The sequence below is a fragment of the Homalodisca vitripennis genome, chromosome 1 (genome assembly GCF_021130785.1).
Source record: "Homalodisca vitripennis isolate AUS2020 chromosome 1, UT_GWSS_2.1, whole genome shotgun sequence".
In the NCBI taxonomy this organism is placed as follows: domain Eukaryota; kingdom Metazoa; phylum Arthropoda; class Insecta; order Hemiptera; family Cicadellidae; genus Homalodisca; species Homalodisca vitripennis.
Window position 1 is genome coordinate 71,111,215 of NC_060207.1, and position 8,633 is coordinate 71,119,847.

Here is an 8,633-nt window from a genome sequence, read left to right on the forward strand (position 1 = left end):
GCCTTTTAGCCCTTTTGTTATTGTCACGTATCTCGAATGTTCCATCACATTTCCTTGTATCAGAGGTTTACCTGTTTATCTGCAAAATTCTTCCATATTCCTATAACAATACGATGATAATGTGAAGGATTTCTTGTAAACAATTTATATGAACGTGTTATTTACATTAGTAAATTAACAAGTTTTAAGCCGAGTTACAACTGTTTTTAATATTATTACAAACACTGATTTATTTCATTTTTATAGTCATACTGTATTGTATAATAAATGTATAATATTTATTTTATGAAAATGTTATTTTTTAGAATACTTCTGAGTGTGGGATGTGCGCTTCAGCTAACTGGCGGAAAACCAGCAATTACAACAGTGCTTAGAAGAATGATGGCATAAGCATAATATAAATAGACCTAAAATTAAGAATTCATTTGTATAAAAATGTTGATTAGAAATAAAATCCTTTTTCGTGTCTTAAAAAGGTTTTGAGTATTTAACCGTTTATATCTACGTTTTCTTATTCAGACGACTTTTTGTTAAATGACATATTTTTCCAACTAGGTATAGACTCACTGAGATTTCTTGTATTAACGTTGATGTTTATAACGTAGACCACGCTGCAATTAGATTATAATAAAATACACACGCAGTCAAAACCCCAATTGTTTATCCCTATACTTTAGAAGAATACGTTAGCTTCCATTTCAAAAAGACCTCTGCATCAGCTGTACCCTATCCTAAATTACCAATTCCATACTTGTATTATATAAAAAGGTGAAGAATGAATAAATTTAATGAACTTTTTATTTCGTACAGTAATTTCAGTACAAAACAAATTGTTTTTGACTCTTACCAAAACCTGTACGGTAAATAATGGCCTAAGTTACTGAGGTTTGTCATCCACTTACACATGACCTCGTTTAAAGCTTTGATTTTTAATTTTTTAGAATCTCATTTAATTAAAAGGGTATTGGATTTAGTAAAAATGCTTTAGTTCAATAGCGGTAAGATATTATGAAACATTGAAATAGAAATCTTGACGTTGAGTGAAACTTACAGTACGAGTAGATGATAACATTTAAACATTTTTTAAATATAAAAATAAACTGTAAGTATGGTAAAACTGAACGAAAAAATTGCAGGATAAGTTATTTATAAATGGAATATACTACAACTGCGTAAATACTGTAACCAAATTTAATTTCTGAATTACAGAATATAGAAGTAATTTTGATATATCCCAGATCAACAGTGTTTATTACTATATAAATTACCTTTTCAGATACATAAACAATCAAAAAAGTTTTTAATTTAAAATTAATTACAGTTGGATTCAAGAAAGGAGGTGGTTATAGAATTTTACTTGTGTCTACGTTTCTGTTTTGTGTATGTCCATAGATTTTCTTCCGAAACTATGGAACAGATTTTGATATATATATATATATCAAAGAAATATATATATATATATATATATATATGAGGCGGTCCATTCCAAAACTTACATAATCCAATTCCTGAAATATGTCAGGAAACAATAAAAACGTTTAATTTAATAACTTTACAGTAAAATGTTATTTTTGGGTTTTCTTCAGGTGAAGGATACATGTTTTCATAAAATAGTGTAAACCTTTTTCACTTTAGATGTCTAGTTTTTTCCAGAATTAACATTAAAGTTTGGATAATGTTAGTTTTGCCCTGACACCAATGGATAAAGTTAGTTTTGGAAAGATGGTGTTAGGATAGTTAGTTAGTTATGTCATGACACGTTTTAATTTTGGATAACATAAAACACTTAAAACAAATTAAATGTTGTGATTTTGACTAACTTAGGGGCTATTCTTTTAATTGACCATCACTGGGAGTATGGTGAAATATAAAAGAATGGTTATTTATATATCGTTTTTATTATACATCAAACACGTAAAAGTACAATGAAGGGCAGTAAAACCTTTGTCATCTTTAAGAAGATCAACCTTACTAGTTACTACAAAATAAAACAAACTGATGACAACTGTTAAAACAAATTGAGGAAAGTCCCACTGGTAGAACTAATTTGTAGTCTACTAAACTAAAAAATCATCTTCTTGGGCTTGGTAACCTTCACAATACTCTTCCACATCTGGTACTTCCTCTTCTGTGATTCCCTCGTTTTCCATCATCAAACGTTTGAAGAACTGAAGGTCTTCTCTTTGATCCCAATCATCACCAAAATGTTTTTTTAGTAATTTTGCGATGTCTGTTAGTTTTGCCTTTTTGATTAGAACTCCTTTTGTGACTGCTGACAAAACTATATCTTTAATAGATTTACCAGGTTTTGTCAAACACTTGGGGTTTTCGCAATCGGAGTTGTAGCTCCTCTCCCCTTTTACCAACACCCTGTTCCGTTGAATGTTTCTGCTAAAAACAAATCTCTTAACACTAAATTTAAAATGCCATGCTTTCAATGGTTTTAAATATTCAGCAGCAGTTTCTTTCCAGTTATAAACTGAACAGTCTACACCTAATATGCGTACTGTACCATGCTCAGCAAATAGGTCAATGTAGGTTTTTGGATTAGTGATGGTTGGTATCTTTCGAAGTGTCTTCTCAATCCGACCAAACACTCTATCAGAAGGAAAGAAAGAGTGGCCAGGTACAGGGAATATAAGTTCAATATTCTTGATATTAGCAGGGGCAACGTTCAACAAAAAGTAGCTTAACATATTCACCATTATAGAATTACGATTCTGCCCTCCACAACCATCAGCGCACAATCAAATTGTCTTAAACGAACTCACGTCACTTTTTGACAAAACATCAAAACTTATGGAACATACTTCATTTGAACTTTTACTGTGCTCGTTTTCTTGCCATGTATATATAAAAACATTCTCATTTGTTATTTTTGCTATTGAAGAACCCTTCACTACTGTACAAGTTGTAAGTATACAACTGGCGGCTATAGTAAGCTGCTTGGTCCGGTACCTTAGGGTTAACTAAATTCTTTTGGCAATCAAATGAAAAGGTAACCATATTATAATTTTCCTCTCTAAGTTTGGCATAGAAAGCTTTACCTCGAAGCTTGTGAACTCTCAACTGAGTCGTCAATTCTACTTTGTATACTTGGTTCTGTTCCACCTTGATTTTCTCACGCAGTTCAATACATTTTGAGCAAGCATCAGTCACTGGTCTACCAATTCCAATATTGTAACATTGGCAGAAAATATTCCTGAAGAAAGTCCTTTTGACTTTTAAAGACTCATTTACACTAGAGTTGTAAATTTTCCAAAGTTTTGAAATATTTAATTCACAACTGAGATATTGCCTGGAACTTCTTCCTCGGCAATAGTGAGATTCTACTCCCTTTAGCTTTTCAATAAATGATTTTACACTTTCTCTTTTAATGCGGAATTTCTCTATGAGCCTAGTGCCACCTCTTTTTTCAACAGGCATCTGTCCGGTGGTGGCATAATTTTTCGCAATGCTGTTAACACGAAATCTACTAACACCTAAAATTCCGAGAAATGTTTTCTGACATACCTGAATCTTAAAGTCCTTGGTCCCCTTAATTTTTACTAGGTACTTAACTGCGACGCTCTTCTTTCCACCATTTTGTTTGGATCTTTCTCTTTGAGGTAATGACACTTCAATATGTTTCAGGATGAATGTATCTTGCTGAGTCTTCACAGGGTATTTATAAAATGCATCATGGAACTCCTTTACGTCAGACATCCTTAGTGATTTAAGTTTGTATGTTGGGCCATTATGAAAACATCTTGGAGGTTCTGGCATTTGAATAGGCATGTGCCTGAAAACAAACAAATTCATCAGGCTAAAGGTTTTAAAGTAAAATTGGTTAGAGCTATTTAAACAATGACCACACATCTATAAACAATGACCGATGACTGGAAAACAACAATCGACAACTTTATGAAATCCGGACTCATGCTTATCCAAGCTCACATTAGTTAAAACATCCATTAATCCGAAGCTTAACAATTGTATGGCTGGACTATCATGTATCCAAACAGATAATTCAATAAACCTTAGCCTACATAAGCCAAAATTATAGGTTATTATTCTGCTTACCTTTTTCTCTTATCCTTTGTCTTTTTCTATTCTTCAGGATTTGATTTCCTTTTCCTTGATTTATTAGGTGGAGTTGGTAAAATGGTTTCTGATAAGCTCATTACAACTTCACAATTAACTTATTTAGATTGTAAAAATATTAAGTGAATACAGAACAATTCACAGGCAGCAATACAGAGGCAAGGCAAAATTACAAACATAAACAAAGTCATGTGACTGAATCCAGGCCACCCATTGGGTAAGAGGGTAAGGATAAAGATAGTTTTGGAATGATAGATGATTAATGATTACATGACATTAATAACGCCATCCCATTGGCTGATGGATTGTGCTAGTTTTGGAATAGCATTACTGAAATTAAGTGAGTTTTGGAAATGACACCTAGTTTTTAGCATTAAATATCCATATGATACAGTTAGTTTTGGAAAGATATGACCTGACTGCTTTATTCCTCTCTTTCTGCTAAATGCAGTGATACCAATAACTCAATTTCGAAAAAAATGGATTTCGTGAGTTTTGGAATGGACCGCCTCATATATATATATATATATATATATATATATATATATATATATATATATATATATATTCCTATAACATATTATCCTATAAATATATATATATATATATATAAGAAAAAATAACCAAGAATGAAAATAGCTTCAACATAGCAGCTAGTATGTTATTGTTTAAAAGCTGGCAGCCTGTAATAAAAAAGTAATATTTATCATAGTTGTTCCTAATTTAAGCTACAAGCAATCACGATAAGCCCGTTTTTACTCATCCATACACACGAATGCTTATTTTATTGGTAACAGTCTTGGTTTAACATCTATTGGCTGAAGATAGTTCACAGCGAGGACGAAATATTTCAAGAATGTAATTGTATAAGTAATGTGTTTATGTGGAGTAAACAGAAAAACTTAAATGTTAGTCAAGATTACTAAATGTTACAAATTTGGTAATTTTCTGGTGGATTGGCATCAATCTGTCCACATTCCTTTTATCTCAACTTTGGATCTGTACAAAAATTAGGTTATATTGATATAATATAATCCAATTTATTGTATAATGTTAATATATTTATGTAACATATTTTTTAATAAATGGATATTCCATTTAAAAATAAAGAAACCTGATGAAACATATGATTAGTGCTTAAAACCGAATAAAACTTTCAGACGTGTCAAGCATGTCATCATTTTCAGTCACCAGAATGAACATTGGTCAGTACCAATCGTAAAATTGAATACTATACTGTATAATTAGTGTTTATAACGTCTATTTATTAGTAAAAACAAATGAAAACACAATTCTTTAAAATATATCAAAGTATATCGAAGTAAACGCTCATAATCCAAAACAACTGTCTGATGTACGTTGAACAAAAATTGGTTGATGAACAAACCGGCTGAATTAGGCTGGGCGCACACTGGAGGAGCATTCTGTCTGAGACAAGCGACGCGAGTCACTCGAAACAGTGTAAGACTGCTAGTGGAAATTGTATGCCTCGCGACAGCCGTCGCAGGCAATAGAGTCCGCGCATACGCATGATCTGTGTTTTGCTTCACACAGAAATGATTTGAATATTAAAATGCAATACAAACGCTTACCTGGAAGGGTAAATAGAGAGCTAAAATATGCAAAAAGGACCTTTTATTCTCATTTGATAAGACAGTTGTAATGGGGATTAAAAAAAATACTGGGGGTTTATAAAGAAAATTGTAAAGAATAAAAAATCGTCATTGAGTAGCATTAGGATGAATGGTAAAGAATGTTTGGTGGAAGGTAATGAGTATGTGGTGGCGAATGAATTCAATAATTATTTTGGTAGTTTGGTAGCTGATCATTTGGAAGTGATTTGTTTTTCGAGGACAATCAAGAATATGAAGTGTTTTTGAATGAAATAAAGATAAATTATTATGAAATTCTTAAAGTGATTTGTAATTTGCAGGACAAGCGTGGTTGCGGAACTGATGGTATCAGTATAATTACAATAAAGAGAAATTTAAACATATTTGCTCCTATAATGAGTAATATCTTTAATAAGTCGCTTGAGCAAGGAATATTTCCTGATAAATTTAAGATTGCGTGTGTTGTGCCTATTTTTAAGGCTGGTGATGGGTATGAAGTATCTTCGTATAGACCTGTCTCTCTTATAAATACGATGGGTAAGATTTTTGAAGCGGTTGCTAAAAATAAATTACATTTGTATTCTCATTTTCAACAAAACTCAAGTATAAGTGGTTTTTTGAAGTCTGTACAAAATCATGGATCTAATCTGCATTTAGCGCCTTTGCAGACGGCAATGGACATTGTTAATTATCAAACTCAGCAATTGCAATGAGCTAACTGAATTGTCTTGTACCGTATTGCCTCTAATGCGATATTTTAAACCAAATGTTATTACCTGATACTGTATTTTTCTTTCAATAAAAACTTTTCAGAATTTCAGTATGACATTTCTTTTATATCTACTGCACATGTATACATTAATATTAATAGAAACATTACATTAATGCTTTTAAGGAGTTAGAATTAATGTCCCTACCTTGTATATATATATTTTAGAAACGATAAAATGTTGCCTGTTCAGATGTGTGTTGATTATGGGTAATGATACTCACAATTTACCATACAAGAAACAAATCTAAATACCGTCCTCATCAACACCGGTTAAATTTGTTTAAAAAATCTTCCTGAACATGCAGGCATTTGTTTGTATAGTAAATTACCTAATGAATTACAAAACACATGTCATGTGAAACAATTCAAATCGAAGTTAAAAGAGTTTTTGTTGGTAATTGCTTTTTATAGTGTGGATGAGTTTATGTACCAATAATAATAATAATTGGGAAATAATATCACAATTTAATTCAATATTTATAGGCTACATATGTAGGTATGTTTTATTTTTACGTAAAACATATCCCAGAGGATACATTAGGCTATTCAATTACTATTGTTAGGTTAGTATTTCCAAATCTTTTGTGTCTGTAGCATTGCAATCCAATTTTTTGTATAAGCAATAAAAATGTTGTATTGTACTGTACGTTAAAGTAATGAAAAGTCTTTCCTCCGTTGTTATACTTTTACGGCAGTTCGTATCCTTCTTCGTAATGTGGTCTTGAACTATGTCCAACAGTTCCTCAAAACTCTTTACACTCATTCTGCAATAGTTGGAAACTTTTCTGGAAAACTCTTTAGTTCTGATATAAGAGATTTCACATCCCTCTTTTCATTAATTGGGTGAACCCAATACTTCCTTTCCGGAGGCATATCCAACATTTTTACAAACTCCCATAAGCACAATGCAACATTTACTTGAAGGAAACAGGATTTTTCCGGACATTTGCCATCGTTCAGTGAAACAATAAATCAGTAACACTACGTTTCGAGATCTGCAATCTGATCTCTTCTTCAGGTAAAGAACTAACCTAATACATAATTACAAACTAAGGCCTTTATGAGGGTCATTCAATAATTAAAGAGACAAACAGGACTGGGGAGAAAACTGTTGGTAGGGTAATTTTGGTACTTTTATAGCTTTAGGTTGACATCACTGGAATAAGCCCTGATCAACTGATTGATTAACATTGTTGTTTTCAACAAATAGTACATTGAGGCGGCATGGGATTTCCCGAAGCCTACTAGCCTAGAGCTAACAATTAGAGAAGAAAAAATTGTTGTTTTTATAACCTCAAAAATACATTTAATTATGACAAGTCTACTTGAAAATTCCACTTTAGTTGAACAACGTTCTGTTATTCGTTTTTATTTGCTAAAGGTGAATTCATACTCCAGTGAATATATACTCTAGAATCACTAAAGTGAACGGTGAAAATTGTTTGAATCGTGCACATTTTTACAAGTGGGTAGAACTAGCACAGTTCAAAAATGGCTGAAACTCAGTGACTGACGAATACCGTCCTGGCCGACCAGTTGAAGTTGTACAGTAATTATTCGTAATGACCGCTGAGTCACTATGGAAATTATAGTTGATAAAGTTCATGTGAGGATGGGTATAGTTCATAATATTACTAAAAACAAGTTGAAGTACCGCAAAACACATGCAAGATGGATATCATAGGAGTTGACACGGCTACACAAGAAAACAAGGTTGAGAGTGTGTATATAGCTACAGGAACATTATGAAAGAGAAGGTGAGCACTTCCTAAACAAAATTTTAACATGTGATGAAACTTGGGTTTACTATTATGAGCCAGATCAAAAAGGCAAAGCACGGAGTGGAAGCACACCAGCTCATCTGCCAGGAAAAATTCAAAACCCAAGCATCAGCAGGAAAAGTCGTGTTGACGGTGTTTTGGAATGGTGAAGGTCTGGTTTTTGTGTGATTATCTTGAATAGCAGCGTATAATTAACAGCATGACTACACGGATATAAATTTGAACAAAGTGAAGCCAGCTATGAGAGAGAAACGTCAGAGATCCACTCAGAGGATAGGTGTGATTTTCCAACAAGACAATGCACATCCGCACACTGCTCAACTAACTAAAATGGGTTGGGAAGTACTGCCTCATCCCCCTTACAGTCCCGATTTAGCACCAAGA